At 47.7% G+C, this 17530-nt stretch overlaps 1 protein-coding gene across 9 annotated transcripts in view; it reads left to right on the top strand.

The window, feature by feature from the left end:
- Positions 1–3928: 3928 nt before the first annotated feature.
- The window catches only part of EGFL7 (EGF like domain multiple 7), a 30708-nt gene continuing 17106 nt past the window's right edge, over positions 3929–17530 (top strand). The window contains exons 1-3 of one of the 9 annotated variants that reach the window (XM_043530748.1): positions 3929–4249; positions 10580–10649; positions 13608–13842. The gene's annotated coding sequence lies outside the window, so the exon portion shown is untranslated. Of the gene's footprint in view, positions 4250–4756; positions 4817–5245; positions 5339–5762; positions 5787–10579; positions 10650–13607; positions 13843–15008; positions 16865–17530 lie in introns of those variants that run through there. The other 8 variants (XM_037879783.2, XM_043530745.1, XM_037879781.2 and 5 more) reach the window with 8 other exon arrangements.

The raw sequence follows: 17530 nt of genomic DNA, 5'->3' as shown, positions 1-17530 counted from the left end.
GGGGAATAAACATTTATGAGCAAATGGATCTCCTGTAGTGGGACAATAACAGAACAAATTAGCTAGTGGTTCTTCTACGTCAGCTGCCACCAGAGACAAAGGATCAGGACCGTGGAGTGTCGCTGAGATAGAACACAGCCACAGGGGCAAGGAAAACAAATGTCCTGGCTTCTATCTCTCTCTCTTAGGGTTTTTCTGTCGTGCCCATCAGCGTAGCATATGAGTGCTGAGCTGATAGATTTGATCTCCATGCCAATGCCTAGTGGACTTCCTAGGGGGCCACATGGAAACCTTTGGGTGCAGGGTGTAAGGACTGCCCCTGCATGTGCCCCGGGACCCAAACTGTCCCAACAGGGGGTGGGGTGCCTGAGGAGAGCAGGCTAAACGATCCTAAAGGTTTATCTTCCTAAGCGCCGTACGCCCTGCTCAAGACAGATGAAATGGCAGAGTTTGGCCCACAGCATTTTGCTCATTGTCCTTCCCATGGGCTAGGAAGCCCTGCTTCTTTGTTGTCTTCATTTTCTTCAGCACTCATTATTTCCCACAAGTGCCCTAGCCTGAGCACCTCCAACAGGGGACCTTCTCTGCCCCGCCATTCGCTCAGCTTGCACCGGGCTGCCCCTTCTTGCAGGTATAGCATGCGCCTCCCTTCAAACCAAGGAGCACCTCCCAAGCAGCAGCTCAGCCCGGCACTGTACACACATGTGGACTGCGGTCCCGAGTAGCTCCAGTCAATACAGGACTGTGAATGTACACACCCACCCACCACTTCGAATGCACCCACACAGACACACACACACGGATTGCAGGACTATCTACAATCAATACAGCACTTTGAATGTATACACACACACGCACACGCGCACACACCCCCCCCCAAAGTCCTGACCTCCACAAAAGGATAACAAATCTCTTGGAGATGAAGTGTCATTATTTCGAATTTAAAAATACACAATGTTGTGGCCTCTTGTGACCATTTCCTGCCTCACCAGCTAACGTGAACGGTACATTTCAGTAAACAGGAAATGTTTTCCACACATCACATTTTCATTCCCGCTGGCTTGAACGAAGAGGTCAGAAGAAGAGTTCTCCACTTGTCTCCCTGTGATCTGTTGCTGGGTGGGTGGCTGATAGGCTCTCAGCAATGGACTGTGACCTATTGCTATGAGTAAGCGAGAAGACGTGGGAAAGGATGGGTTAGAGCTAGAGGTAGTTGCTGGAGCTGAGTCTGGATCGGATCTTTCCCAAAACTCGGGGGGGGGGGGGGGGTTGTGTTTGGTGACCTGGGGATCTTGGGACATGAGATTGCTCAGCACTTCACATGCGTACTCAGCACCTTGCAGAACTGAACCCATGACTGCACATTATAGAGCATTAGATGAACTCTGGATCTGAACTTCCCAGTGTGCGGGGTCTCTGATCTGACATTATGCTGTCCTCCTAGCTCTGGTTAGCTTCAATTCTGTATTGCTTTCAGTGTATAATGCCTCTGCCTTAGCCTGATCCAAAGGCCACGCAGGTCAATGGAAGTCATTCCAGGGATTTCAATGGACTTTGGAAAAGGCCGTAAATACACTATTCGGGACAACATGCACTACGCAATAGGCACCCAGATACCATGGTGATGGGTGACAAATAAATGCTTTGGAAAACAATGCTAATAATAATAATGAATTGTACACAGTTTGAAATGACATATTGTTAAAAATATCAGATTAAAATGATGGTAGTAAAAATAACAGTGAAAAGGCTCCCACTAAGGAAAATAAGTAAATCTGGGAAATAAACAGTCAGCTGATTCAGCTAAGGTTAAGTTCACGCTTAAGTGCTTTGCCAAATAGGGATGGGGTCACTTGTGTGCTTAAAGTTAAGCACATGCTAAAGTGTTTTGCTATCTCAAGGCCTTAAAACACTGAAGTATGCACCTAACTTTAGACATGCGCATAGTTGCTGTGATTTCAATGAGCCTGTTCACATGAGTAAATGCTGCACTGAATGGGGGTGTCTGGACATGCTTATGTGTGTGACTGAATCAAGATGTAAATGAGCACAGGTATAAGTAAAGATCTCACCCCTACCAGCACAGAGAAAGGGAGGCAGCGCAGCTGTAAAGACATGTGCTGTGTTTTCGGATTCTTACCTTTCAGGTGGATTAGGTAAAATGAGCAACAGTTTCAAATATCTTACAAGGCATAGCATGGTTTTCAAAATGTCATTTCTTTTAATCCAAGCTGTGAATTTCAGTATTTTTAAAAAGGGAAAAATACATGAATTTCTACCCCCTCCCCCCAGTCTTCGACCGGCTACGACTGGTAGTTGTACCAGCCGTGGTAGTTGAACTTTGATTGTGGAGAATTTTGAAATCCTGACAAAATATTGATGAAAATATTGGTGGGTTGCCCTGGGGACAAAATTCCCATGTTCTGATGGGCTATTATATTATGCATCCCAATGTTTTCTTCTTCTGTTTCCCAATGAATGTAGAGCGGATGCTAAAGTGCCAGATGGCGATCTCTAGACTAAATGCTAAGGGAGGAAGGATGACCTGTTAGGTTCAGTTCCCAGCTTGACTATAGACTTCCTGTGTGATCTGGGACAAGTCACTTATTCTACCCTAAAAGAACAGGAGGAATTCACTTCAGGAATACATCCGATGAAGTGAGCTGTAGCTCACGAAAGCTTATGCTCAAATAAATTGGTTAGTCTCTAAGGTGCCACTAGTACTCCTTTTCTTTTTGCGAATACAGACTAACACGGCTGCTGCTCTGAAACCTGTTATTCTACCCTGTAGCTCAGTTCCCCATCTGTAAAATGGGATTAACACGTCTCTACCTCGCAGGGGGTATTGTGAGAATTTTAAAAAATCCCTTAATGATTGTGATGTATAATTCCATACTTAGATATGAATAGATGCAGTAATTAATAATAGATATAATTAGATATTAATCCAAATCCAGGCACAGCATAGACTGTGCAAGCTTCTCCCACCAGCGTGCCCTGAACTAAACCTGGAGAGGCCATGTGAGAGCATTGACTTCCAGCAAGCCACCAGCTGGGGACATGCATGCCTCCCCCTTGGGAACTTGACTGAGACTCATTTTGTGTAGGCTGCCGGACAGCCAGCAGATGCTACTGGCTTTCAGTCACTGCTGCCCTGGGATGAGTTCCAACTGATGAAGCAGATAGGAAAGGCTCATTATCTTCTGTCCAACGCAGTTGTAGCTTGGCCAGGGTTTTCTGGCTCACCAGGTGTTTAGGGGTGGGTAGGTTTTCTTCACCCATCAGCCACTTGAGAGCCCGTGTGTTTAAATATCTCAGTGCGGTGGGAGTGAAAGGGATGCTATGTTCCGGGCGGGGTTTAACACTTCTAGAAAGAGTCCCACTTGGTCTTGGCCTGAATGCAGCCAGAATGTCCATGGAAAGCATCGGGGTGTGCTCCGGGATGGAGGGCGGGGGGGGGTCAGTTCCACTCGGCGCACAAGTGGTGCCCAGCTCTCCCCCCAGCGCCAATCCCAAAGCCGTGTGACGGGACCTTGTTTTTTAGGCAGCGGGTCTGGGTTTAACACAGAGCCGGAGGGGCAGCCAGGCTCATTGCTAAAAGCTAAGACATGCCAGCGTCTCTGAAAAGCTCCCCCCATCTATCTGCCCGGTCTGAGGGTGACCCTCAGAGTAGCTTGGGGAGCTCCAGAGAGGGGCTCTCACTGCAGCCACTTGGAGCTGTCCGTGTTCTGTCAGTCTGTGGGTCCTAGCACCACACGGCTTGGAAGTGGCCTAGAGAGGCTCTTAGCCCCCCCCCTCGCTATGACTGGGGTGTCACGGGGGAGCCCACGAGGGCTGCTAGCTCTGCCTTGTCCCTAGGCCCTGTCCTTCTCTCGGCCCGCTGTGAGCTGTCCGCTGTGTTTGTTCTGTTCTCTGAGCTCGTTATCAGCGAGCAACACACACAGGAAGTCCTGTCTGGGATTGTCCATTCCAATCCTGATTTATACAGGAAGAAAAGCATAAAAAGCCTCCCTTCCACCGCTAAAGGGACCTCCTGCCTGCCTGCAGCACCAGTGACCAGCCACGCCAGGGAGGCACAGGAGAGGAGCAGATGCAGCCAGCTGGGGAGGAGAGGCTTTGGCCATGCAGCAGCGGCAAACAGCAGAGGAGGTGGTGGCTGGGTTGTGGAGAGTTGCTTGGAGCAGAAGAAGGTGGCCCATTTCCCATGGCCGCTGCAGAGGGGCACAGAGAGGAGGAGAGGACGTAGCAGGTACTGTATGCCAGAGTGGGCATAGTGCCCAAGGGCTGCAGGTGCTGGGGATGGGTAGGAAAGCCAGCACATGAGGGTTAAAAGAGATGCCAATCAGAGCCTACTTTATCCCAGTAGCAACAGGCCAGTTCCTGAGGTCTCTCTCCAGTGGCTTCAACAGGGCTTTGAACATCAGAGAACATGAGACCAGAGAAAGGAACTAAGAACCTCAGGGTCTGGCTCAATAAATAAAATAAAAAATGATCCTTACAGCAAAGCAGTTTTTTAAAGCAACTGTTGGCTTCTTTTGAGATGAGCCCAGTGTGCTCACATAGGGCAACTCCGCTCTCCGTTACACTGGGGTAAATCCGGAGGAATTCCTTTGTCTTCAGCATTGCTGAGGGCAGAATCCAGCCCTTCGTGCAAATTTTTAATTTCACTTCGCCATCTCTCAAGCTGTTTGTCTTGAAAAGAGGAGTGATGGAAGTCAAATATAAGAAGTTTAATTTATGTACTGTCCATGTACAGGTCAAAGTCTGGGTTTTAAGGCTGTGGGAGCAAACAGAGACAGTGGCAAGAACTATACAGGTAGAGCTCATTGGTTTCCATGAAGTTACTTTCTTTCACTTTCCCCTCTACCCCATATTGGTACAATGATTAAGATTGCTATTGGTACTGCATATGATACAGGCATGTTGGTCCATAGCTCTACAGTGCAAATATGCACCACTCTCTCCTCCCCTCATCACCCACGTAACAATGATTCAAAGAGCTCTAATGCAAAGCTTATTACTAATCAGATCCAGTTGTTTTCGATTACCAATGCTAAAAAAGTCATTAGGCAAAATACAGCGCTGAATGATCCCCAGGGGCTGGGAACGTCCCAGAAATCTCAGATAGGGGCAGCATATCCTGGATATTTACTGTGCTTCTATTTGCTGAGAATTATCTGATTCTGGCAAGCAAGAAGTCAAAGATCATCTGAAGTTACAGCTATATAGCTGGGTGATTTCCATACTTTCTGCCCTGATTCCCTGAACTGACCTGAGGAGTTCTGTGTGCTGTTAAAGAGCTGTCACATTTCACCCCAGAGGGGGCTGCATTTCAGGGGTAGGTGATGTTACATCTCTGCAGTGTGTGTGTAGCCATATACTGCCCTCAATCCAGGGCAGAACACAATGTGGGTGGGCGGTCTGTCTTTTGTCCTTAGTTTGGAGGGTACTTTGGGTGTCAGTTATTGTGATACTCAAAAGGTGGCTGGCACTGGAGATAGAGGATATACAGAAGTAAAATGTTAGGGAATGCTTTCTCATTGGGCATTTTTTTCTGAGTGAAAAGACGATTTTGTCATGGTAATCGGATTAATTCACTAAGCAAAGAATAAAAGAACAAGGAATTGTAGGTGATGAGCTGATGGGCAAGCTTCTGACACTCTCTTCATTGGCCCTGGGAAGCTGATTGCATGAGTCAGCGACACAGATGTAGTGGCTGGACTCAGACCCCGTCCCCCATCATTAAATCTGGATCTACTGTGGATCACAGCGGAATTAGCAGTGGGGTAAGAAAACGCTGACTGTAACTGGAGTGTATATTTGTTTGACTTTTTAAACATTGTTCCCTGTGACACACAGTCTAATTCTGGGATCAGAATTTGCACCCCTCAGTAATATCTGAGACCCAACTCCAGTGGGTTCCCCCACAGCTAATGAAGAGAAATTGAATCTCAGAAGCTTGCTCATTTTGACATATTTCTTTATAATATGGATTTTGTGGAGGGGCAGGAGATTTACAAATTGCAGCAAAATAAATCTAAGTCTCAATCAATATACATGGACAATGTGACAGTAAGTCAATTCGGAGCATAAGGGGGGAGATTTAATGTGTGCCTTCAAAATAGACACAAAAGAACAAAAAAAGGGAATGAGGGGAGGGGAGAGAACGGATGGCAGAAAAAACAAACTGGAGAAATTAAAATGTTCCCATATTCAATCTCTCTCTGCCCTCCTCTCCCACTACAATACCCACCCTACAGTAATGGGAATTCCAGTATTCCTCGCTGGTCTGCTTCTTGTAAAGCCGATAAGCTAGAAAAGCTCTACTTTGGTCCATGCTTATGTGCAATCACTTTTGAACCAGAAACGGTCTCTTAGAATCAAAGGATCATAAGAGAAAAATGATCTATTTTAAAACGATTTCTTCTTGAAGCAACTATTTGTTGGCAGAGGTGTGATTTAAGGACCAATTTAATCCATGCATGCAACTCAGCTTGATTCCCACAATGGATTGAGGGCAGTATATTTCCTTAGGGAGTAATTTGCTGGGTGAATGTACAGGAAAAAACATGGGGGCTGATTTCTCTCCTGACTTACGCTCATTTTACACTAGTGTAATTCCATTGAAGTTAATAGCTTGACTCTTGATTGATGCAGGTGCAATAGAGACCCGTGTTTTGTAAGTTTCTCTCTCTTGACTTTTATACAGTGACCATCACTGTCTCATCTAAATGTTGTGCAAATAATATGCAAGCATAAGTAATAATATATAAAAAACCTGGCTAAATAATAAACAATATTAATGTTGCTCATACATTTTCTTTATGGTGGAGAAAATTAGACTGCAGTGAATTATTGCCATAGTATTTAATTATAAGAGGCCAGTCCTGAGGTCCTCACTCAGTGTTTGTCTTTACACCAGCAAAACATTTACCTATTTGCCTGAATAATGACTGTAGACTTTGGATCAGAGGTGCCCACAGCACCGGGCGATAGGTGAGCAGACAGGCTAAAGGCTATGGGCCAGGTTCTTATCTCAATTTCACTTGCTTTAAGTTGCACTGACTTCAGTGGAGCTACTCTGGTTTTACACCGTGTAACTGAGATCAGAGTCTGGTCCACAGCAAGTGCAATAGAGAACAGAATGGTGGGCAGTCTTTTTTCTTAGCAAACTTTGTGAAATAGGGGTTGCTCCTCTGTTTCCTTCATTTAAAAGATCCCTTTAAAAGTCTTCCAAGCATTCCAATTGGAAAGGTTTTCCCTAAAAAAAATGAAATGCTTGGTATGTTAAAAAAGAAGCACTAAAGAATCATTGTTACTTTAGGTATCTGCTCCTGGAGCTATGCTGCATACAAACCCCCCACTGCAGTCCAGGAGAGGTCATTGTGTAGAACAGCTTCTGGGTCAGTCCTGATTTTGTAGCAAAATTGTTGCAAATATGTTTTAAGAATTTGCTTTTCTATCTATCTATCTATCTATCTATCTATCTATCTATCTATCTATCTATCTATCTATCTATCTATCCTGCCCTTTACTGCCTCTAAGGCCCCAGTTCAGGAAAGCACTTAAGCACGTGTTTAAGTCCCATTGACTTTGTTGGGACTAGATGATCGGGGATGGATCATTTGATAAATTGCCCTGTTCGGTTCATTCCCGAACAGGGCAATTCCCTGAAAGACCTGGCACTGGCCACTGTCGGAAGACAGGACACTGGGCTACATGGACCATCGGTCTGACTCCAGTGTGGCTGTTCGTATTCTCTTATGTTCTTGCCTTCCTGAATAGGGATAGTTTCCTGAATCAGGGCTTTAGTACTGCGTCTCCTATTGTGTCCCCTCTGTTAGTCATTCCTATCCATTTTTCATATATACAGGGTACCATTTTCTTTCAGAGCCGCAAGTCCCTTGTGGACCTAGAGCCAAAGCCTGTACTCCTCCCTCAGGGCCCTACTGCAGCATTTGCTGCACACCCAAAACTCTAATGTCACTGGGAACTGGGTGTGCAAGGAATCCAGGATCCTATCTTTATCCCACACTCAGCCTTCAGTGCCTAGGATCTCATGTCAGCTCTGCTGACATCAGTGGGTTTATGTGAAGCAGTGTGCCTAGCATATTGCAGCACATGCTGGAAGAATCTGCACTGCAGGTGACATGAGGATGAGGGTGTGATAGAAGAATTTTACCCTTAAAATTTAACCTGGCTTTTAATTTAGAACTGATGCTGTAAAGCATTTGGAGTGTGGAATAATTAACTTTTTAGTCTGCGGGGAAAGCAGCGTTGCTGTTCTAATACTCTGCATTGGCAGACAGATTTCAACTTTTTTACAAATAAGAAGAGATGATGCAGGAACGTTTCCTTCTTGGTCTTGAGCCAAACAATAATATTAGACATAGCAGGAATCCACTTTTAGTGTCTGACGGGGTGCACCATGGGTGAATCATCCAGACTATCAGTGTAGGGATGGTATCAAATTCAGATAGACTTAAACTCAAGAACTAAAAGACATGAACATTCTTTTCAGAAATCCTATAGCATTAACGGAGCAATAGGACAGATTTTCAGTGGTGTAAATTACCACAGCTCCATTTAAATTACGGGAGAGATCCCAGTTTACACCAGTTGAGGATTTGTGCCCAGATACTCAGTGGTATTTAAATAACTTTGAAGATCTGGGCGTTGGCCCGGTGAAGTGAATATTACAGTCCTGGGCACTGAATGCTTCCCCACAGACAGGGGATCAAATAGACTTTTATCAGTTTATCCTCAGTCCTTCCCTAGGTGACACTGATGTCAGTGAGAGTTTGCTTGACTAAAGATTTGTCCTAGAAAAAGGAGCAAAAATTCAAACATTTTAGCAATTAAAATAATTGCAAAATTATAAATTGCTGCAATGCACTTCAGAAATAATTAAGCAATAAGATAACAGAGAGCTTGAATTATGGTGTATTTATTCCTACCTAGTGTGTTGTTATTAGATGTGAAGCTAAACGCTGTGTGCCGTGAATGCAGTTAGGTGTGAATTAATCCACCCTCATTCACACATTGGTATCTGAGTATGATTTTACACTTATGTTACATAACTAAGGAATAATCCTGCAAAGCTGAGCACCTGCTACTCATTGACTTGAGGCTGAAGGTGCTTGGAACCTTGCAGGATTGGGCCCCGAATTTTCCAGTCAAATGTTTCACCTTAAATTCAGATGCAGTTTGGCAAAGAGTGGTGTAGTGTAGTGGGTTGAGCACAGGCCAGGGCACCAGCAATTCCTGAATTCTATGCCTAGCTCTGACACTAACTTTTCCTGTGGCCTTTGGTGAGTCGCATAACCGCTCTGCCTCCATTTCCCCATCAGTAGAGCGGGGATAATATCGCTGACCTCCCTCCAAGGGATGAGATGAGGATTCATTGTGCAATGTTGATAGAGCATTATACGCCCTAGGAATTCAAAGACAACTGAAATATTTGTCCATGGAGTTGTGTTTCTGTGTTTGTTGGCAGATTTTGAACACGTCTGAAAGTACTGCGGCTGGTATAACATAGTGTTTAGCGATGGGCACTGAGTATGTATAACATTGCTCAGGGATGAGTATTAGGGGTGGGATAACACTCGGTTTGCGGATGACATAGCATATTCTTAGAGGTGGACCACTGAGAATGGCATAACATGCTGCATGGGGAAGCTATTGTGAAATAAACTAGGGTGTGCTCTTATTCCACTCGGGGGGGGGGGGGGGGGGGGGGCTTTTTGTTTCCAAAGGGGATTAAGCTAAACTGCCCAAAGGCAGTGCAGAATAAGAGCATACACATGGAGAGCTAGTGTAGAATGGCTATTCCGGGCTATTCCTCCATGCAGACGAGCCCTGGGGATGGGATAACACACTGCTTGGGGCTGTGTACTGATGCTTTAAAACTGGGATTTTCAAACGAGTTTAAGGAAGATGGGAATTAAGCACCTAATTCAGCCTCACATATTGCTTTGGAATGACTATTGGATACAGCATAACATAGTGCTTGGGGGATGAATACCAGCTCTGAGTTAGATGGTCCCACCTGGAGTTCTTTTGAATCAACACGTTCATTTTCCTGCCTATTTTATAACTGGACTTTGGAACAATCTAAAGTCACACCGGACCGGATTTTCCTCTTGTGCCAGGTTTAAACCAATGGCGCTCCACTGACTTTGGTGGGGATACTCCCAATTTCTACCAGTGTAAAGGATCATGCTCATGCAAACCCCACAGTGAAAATGTGTCCTCCAGGACTTGCGTTGCACAGAAAGAAAATGTACCATCCCAAGGACGGACGCTGTCCTACAACAGCGCCAGTCACTTCTTTCCATCCGTTGGCCACCAAGACATGGTTGCATTTTTGTAGTGTGGTTCCATTATAAATATTCGCTAAAAGTGTGCATTGAGATTGGGCCTGATCCTGTACTCCTGCTGCCCCACCCAAATAGTCCGGAGGGAGAGTTGGGTGCACAAGGAATCCAAAAGCAGGCCCAGATTGATCAAGATCTGACTCAAGGAAATCATACGTCAGGAGAATGGCAGTGCATAACCGTGGTTTTATTTGTTCCAACAGTAAGAAATCATGGTGCCGTTTAAAGGAAGCATCCTCCGTTCATGACAAATGACTGATTTCAACAGATCAGGTGAGTGACACAGCAGTGAAATGAAATCCAACACCTTTATGGACAAGCTTTTCACTTGGCTAATAGAAATATCTTTGGAAGCAGAGTTCCATAGCGGGCACTGTTCATTTCCCCCAGGCAGTCGAGCTGCAATAATAGACTGTGCATTAAGGTTATTACTGTCCCTGTGAGGCTCTCGGGAAGGGCTGTCTGTGCGTTGAGTTTATGAGATTAAATGAGTTTAAATAATTCCCCAGGGGTAGATGGATCCAGACGGAGGAATAAAACAATTCCTGTTTCGTGCTTACATAATGCGAGATGCTACACAAAGGGGAGCTGCCTTTTCAATCAGAGCCAATCACCTTTTCCTTTGATGGGGTTGGTTATCACCTTTGCCTCTGGGGATCCGGACTCCTCTCCTGTGCTCGCTCCCTCCCATCACACGCATGGCATCTCATTCTCCACTCCCCTGCTCCTTGTCATTTACACCAGGCCAAAGGGGGGATAACATGCTCTCAGGACACAACGGCGGGGCGAGTGCCTCGGCGGATGGAGCGAGGGCGCCAGCCGAGGATCTGGCTCGTTGTGTTTCACGCTCACTTGGCACGGGTGTAAATGAATGCACAGCAGCGGAGAATCAGCCCCAGTGCATCGTGAGCTTCGCTCGGGCTTTAGCTCCAACCTTCAGCTGGTGTCACTGTGGACAGGGGGCAGCTGGGCTTAAATCAGCAGCCTGCACAACTCCCAGACAGTAGAAGTGCCAGCAATTTCTGAGCTGCTGTTGTCTAATTATTTCCCCTAAATGTCCATGTGCTAAAAAAACCCAACCCAAGCTAGAGGGTAACAAATATTCCCATGTGGACCATATCCTGACCTTCCTTCACACACCAGGCTCCTGCTGGCTTTGGGGGAAATTCTGTGGACGGCCAGGTGGCAGGAGACTGCGCTAAGTTGTTTTAGGAACAATAGCGCGACTTTGCTCTAATTCCTTATGAGGAAAGACAGAAACAAAGCAAATCCTGGTTTGCACAAAGGGACTGAACAATTGTCTTTGATAATTGACCAACACGTCTAACAAAATAACATGCAAAGTGAGGAAGTCTGTGGACAGCTGGGCCATTAGGCTTGATGTGTTCCTTGTAGTGAAACTGGGTTAGAGGAAATGAAAATGCACCAGGGACACATTTGGGCCTTAGCATTTACGCTTTTATCTTATTCTGTTGTGTAACGTCATGTGTAAGGAGCTGATCCTGCGAACGGCTGAGCACCACTGTCTTCGCTAGAACTGGGCCCTATGCCCTTGAGCTTCAGATTTATAGGTAAAAATTAGATCGACCTAGCTACGTGGCTCAGGGCTGTGAAAAATTTCGCGCCTTGTGCGACACTGTTAAGTTGACTCTTTGTAGACATGCCTAAGTTGAAGGAAGAATTCTAGCATCGACTTAGTTACTACGTCTTGTAGAGATGGATCAACCATGTAGGTGGAAAAAGCCCTTCCGACACTACCGCACTACAGTGGCCGCAGTCCTGGCTGTCCTGTAGACATACCCTGAGATGTGTTGGTAATTTGGAGAGTTCTGAAGGCTATTTCACTGACTCTTAGACGAGAATTCAAATTCACTTTAACTCATTCCTGGTGTACAAGACACTCCGATTAATAATGGCATTCCTCAGTCATGCACCTGAGACATCCAGACCTTCACTGCTGCTTTGGGGTACCGCAAAAACCACTAGAAAGAGTTTTCCAAAGTTTTGCGAAGAGAAACAAATTGGCTTCTGAGCCTAACCCCTTGTGCATTGAGTCTCAGCCTACACTGAACTGAGTTATAAACCTCTGGAAAGAGAGTTTGCAAGTTAGACTGAAAAAAAAAACAAACACCCACAACCCAACCCTTTAATCACAATGACATAATTGGGACCACTTGGAAATAAAAGGCAGAATTAACACCCCCCACAAAACAAAACAAACAAAAACACCCCGCCCTGCTATTTCCATGAAGTAGGGGGCAAACATTGCTCTAAAGTGCATTGAGAACACATGTGACAAACACATGGTTTAGTTTTGCATTCTGCGGGGGAACATGTTAACCCGAAAAAGCCCCACCCCACCACGGGATGAACTCTTCTCTCTGGGGAAGCAGCAGTTTACACACCAGGCAACTCGGTCGGGTTGGATGGGGAGCAATTTAACCCACCCAAGGAAACAGAACCGGGGGGTGGGGAAACTAACCCCCAGAGCTTTCAAATTGCGATTGGGTTTGAGGTGGGTGGTTTGCTTGGCGCCCCCTAGCGAGCACGACAGGCAGGTGAGCAGTGTGGGTTTGGACACTCCGTGGCATGCTGGAGACCTAATCCTCGAGCCACCCTCACGCCCGTGTCCGTGCAAGGCGGCTGGGTGTGCTGTAGAGCTTGGCACTGGCAGGCTGGCTAGTAGCTGTGTTGAGGGGACCCTAGACAGGGCTGATGGTTGACAGAGGAGCCAGGAAGCGCTCACGAGCCCAGAATTCAGCCTCATTCGCCACCCCCTTGTGCAATCCGCAGCGAGGGGTGCGCTGGCTGGATCGGAGCGCGCGTTGCTTCCCTGGGAAGGGGGTGATTTTAGAAACCAGTTCAGGGTACCACGCGTGGGGGGGGGGGCCCCGCGGAACACGCACCCCGCTGGGATCCCCCTTCACCCTGCTCCTCTTTGCACGGCCCGGCCCCGCTGCGATGGGTAAGCAGTCACCCCCAGGGCACGATCCGGATTCCGGACCCTTGCTGAGACTACCCAGACAGGTAACCCCGGAGGTGACTATTAGGCGCAGGTGCAAAGGCGAGGGAGGATTTCCCCTTCCCCTGGGGGGGTCGGGAGAGGCTGCAGGTGGACCCCCCCCGGTAGGGGGTGTTTCCAGCCGCAGGGGGAAGGGGAGGCTGGGTCTTCCTTGGTGCAACGTGGATTCTCCCCCTAACTGCTTTGTGGGTTTCACGCCCGCGGTGCAGGGCTCGGCTCTGATCCTTCCCACGAGCTCATTGGATTAAGAGGCGAGGGACGCGGCACAGCCCCGGGGGGAAGGACATGCAAAGGGGCTACAGACCGCGGGCTGGTCCGACAAGGAGGCAAAAGCTGGGGGCAGGGGCTCCTGCGTGTGCGCAGCTACGGTGGGGCAGGCGAGCTCCGGGGAGTTCGCGCTCTCTCCCTCTCTGCAAATTCGCCTTCCTCGGAGCGGCAGGGAAAGTAAGTAGGCTGGAAATCGGAGATTGTAACTTCGTGGCTGAGCCCCGGGTTTGCAAACCGCTCTGACCAGGGGGCTGCAAAGTTTCGACTCACGTGCGTTGGTGTCCCCCCCCGTCCCCCCCGGTTGCTTTGCAATTCGGATTGCTTTGCACGCGCTGTGTCTGCTGGGTCTAACTTTGTGGGGGAAGCCTCCTCCTTGCAAAAAGGCAGCGATGGTGGTTGGGAGGGAATGGGTGCACTGAGTTATTTGCAAAATTTTGACGCCTTTCGGCAGGAGGGGTTCCCAAAGCGGCAGGAGCAGACCCGAAAGGGGCGATCATAGGGGCCAGGTGGGGGGGGGGGTTGCAGAGATGCAAAGGTAGCAGCATCAGGACCTGCGCCGGCATCACAGATGCCCCTGCACCCAGTCATCCCAGACGCGTGGCTGGATCAGCCGGAAAGAAACTGAGCTGGTGACTTGGCCTGCCCTGATGGAGCCCCTAACATGGGGTCCCCCCCAGCAGGGTTACCCTGGGTCACTGGGTCCGCAGCGTGCGCCCACCCCGGCAACAGTTGGCTTGTCTTTTGCAGGGGAGCTCGGAATAGCTCCAGGGGTCTGTTTGACCCTTAGGAAAGGCCCCCCTCTAGCGGCTCTGAGACTGAAATGCCCAAAGGAGGGGAGGCAGCGAGATGGACAACTCCCTCGTTCAGGAAGTTGATGGTTGTTGACAGTTGTCTTAAGTGGGTGACTGACCTTCAGGGTTGACAATCTTAGCAGAATCCTGTAGCGCTTGCAGAAGGAGACACGTCTTCCCTGTGCGCCACAAGGGCAGACGTTGGCGTCATCTCTGTTTTTAAAAAATGGTTAATTTAGAAAAAGATTCATTCAAATTCTTAACCAGACACCCCAAAGTTTGGCAAAGTTTGGATCTGAGCTGGGGCTCATCTGAAATTTTTGTCTGTCTATCTATCTGTCTATCCATCTATCTAACCCCATCCACCCCATCTATCTAATCTTATCTATCTATCTATCCCCATCCACCCCATCCATCTATCCCCATCCATCCCCCCATCTATCTATCCATCCCCATCCACCCTCTCTCTCTCTCTCTCTCTCTCTCTCTCTCTCTCTCTCTCTCTCTATCCCCATCCACCCCTTCTATCTGTTGATCTAATCTTTAGCACCACGACTGCAGGATCTTGTCGTAATATGCTTACTGAATATGACATTTCAGCTGCGCAGTACCCTACTGCAGAGGCTTGTGGAATACTAATGAGCCCCAGCGCCTGTCCTGGCAGACTGGAGGAAGAATTGCCGTGAGTAGTTTGGGGGTCCCTGAGAAAGTTGCTCTGTCTCTTGCTCAAGTCCAGAAGAGTTTGAATTACACATCTCCAGGTAGGTCGGGGCACTCCCGTGACGGGGACATGACTCCCAGAAGTCCCACATGACGAATGTCAGAATGGATCCTTCAGGAACGTTTTCACGCCCGGAGGTGAATGGGAGCTGGGGGGGCTGAACCCTCCTGCGCCACTTAGAAAATAGTCCCCGACACAATGATTCAATAATAGACTTTAGCCGGTTCTTGGGTTTCAGCTACAGAGCTGGCGAAAGTAGGACAGCTGACACACAACATGTGATAATGTTTTCTGTTGGCTCCTGCAGTAGCTTAGGGACCAGCTCTGAGGGCAGGAGTTTTAGCGTATATTTTTGGATAGAAGTCAGATGCAACCACTGGAATCATATTTGACTACAGACGCTCATATTACAAGGCTTTGGTGCTTCCTAGCATTTCAGGAGCATAGAGCTACATACAGTAGCTTTATATGAACAGAGGAACATACTTTACATTATAAAACTTGAGGCACTGTTGAGATTAGAGAGAGTGTGCAAAAATGTATTGTGTTGGGGTTTTGTTCTTGTCACACACAGATTTTTCTGGGACGTAAACAAGAAAAGCATTGTTATCGCTGCCAATCATTTTAGAAAAGAGATCAGAGAAAAGACAGCGCTAAATTACAATTTGACAAACAAGCATTAGCAGCTTCTGCAGCTCTCAGGGGTCCTGGCTTCCTATGTGCATTAAAATGTGTAGAACAGCTCTAATTTGATCAAGATCGGATCTTGAGCTGACGTTGAACAACCCTGATTTTAAAACACCGTGGAGGCGGAGATACAGTCTGACGGGTGAGGGGCAAAACAATCCTGTTTTAGAGTCTTTGATTTTTAAAAACAGAACAAAACAAATTGTCCTTCTGGACCCAGGCCTCTTTGCCACCCCCACGCAGGCAAAACTCCTACCTCTGCCAGTGGAGTTCGGTCGAGATGATCTTCGGGGTTTGATTTCGAACGCGGAATTCAGTCTCGTTGAAGAAATACCATTGGCATGGAGGATTATGGTTTCACTGAGAATTTGCACCGTGCTCTAGCCTAGGTGAGGTTGGAGGGAATTAGGAGGGTCATCAGACCACCCAAGCCGTTCTAAGATGTCTCCCTGTGCGCTGAGGTGTGCAAAAGCGTTTTCTTTCCTTTCCATTGGTGGTTGACGTTCTTATTTCTGTAAATGAACCTAAGCTTGATTCCTTGTGGAGGCCAGCACCACAAATTACTAACTAGAGGGTGAATTCGGTGTAGACAGCCAGCGCAAGGTCTGTGCAGCATCTGAGCAGGTGTTTTGTCACCCAGGATGGAAAAGATTTTTGGCCCCTTTCCTTCCCCCCACCCAAAAGGGGCAACAAAACAACTTGGTGGTGATTTGGCACCAGTAACGGGGTGGCTTGCCCCATGGGCTGGAGAGCCTAGGGCTAAGCCAGCCCTGAATACAGGATGAGCCCCACCTGAATGGGATCAAGTAATTCCCTATAAAGAGCAGCAGGGGGCTGCAGTGAAGTGGGGGGATTCCTTGGGCAACAGAAGATGAAGGAGCTGCAGCTGGCTTGAAGAGGCTGCTGTTGGGAGCAAGTTTGGTTCCTGGGAAGCCATTGAACTGTCCTGGGGTTGGGTCAGAATGTGTTTAAGGAGTGAACACATACATTCAGCTCCCAGGTGGGGAATGTTTTAATTTTCTTTGGAATGGTGATTGTTTACGGAGTCCTGGAGAAGGGGAAAACAGAGCCAGGGCACTGCACATGCCCTTCCCCCCCCTCCCCCAGGCCACAAAGGGGCGCATGGGAAGCAGCCAACACTATCAATGATCCTAAATACAAACTATTTAGGATTAATCAGACCAAATAGGGTGATGTGATGGCAGCCTCTGTGCCTTTACAAGAAGAGGGAGGTTTGCTCGTCAGCCTTCTGATGGAGTCTGCGGTGCTTTTTTGGGGCCAGGTGACTGTAAAGTCCTTTCTGGCCTTCAAATGCATGGATCTAGTCCACGGAACTGTCAGGGGTGAAACTGAGCTCAGGATTTTAACCAGCTTCAAGCCATCCGTCTCTTTCTCAATTGCTTCTGTGGGCTGTTTCCCTCATGTTCTCTAGGGGCCCAATCCCGTGCCTGGGCATCACTGCATTTGTCCTCTTCAAGGATACAACCTGCCTGCTAATATGGGTCCCCTCATTGGCTGTAGATGACCTAATCCAGCCATACCTTGAGCAAGAGTGTTTGAAGCGAGGGCCCGTGTTATCTTTTCTATAGCTCTTCCTCCTCTGTTCTGGACCTCACTTCCCCCTCTTCTCCAGACCTTCCTCGCTGCTTCTGACCTCTTCCACGGT

This window comes from Chelonia mydas, chromosome 16 (genome assembly GCF_015237465.2).
Source record: "Chelonia mydas isolate rCheMyd1 chromosome 16, rCheMyd1.pri.v2, whole genome shotgun sequence".
Classification (NCBI taxonomy): Eukaryota; Metazoa; Chordata; order Testudines; family Cheloniidae; genus Chelonia; species Chelonia mydas.
This window is presented reverse-complemented; position numbering and strand designations above follow the sequence as displayed.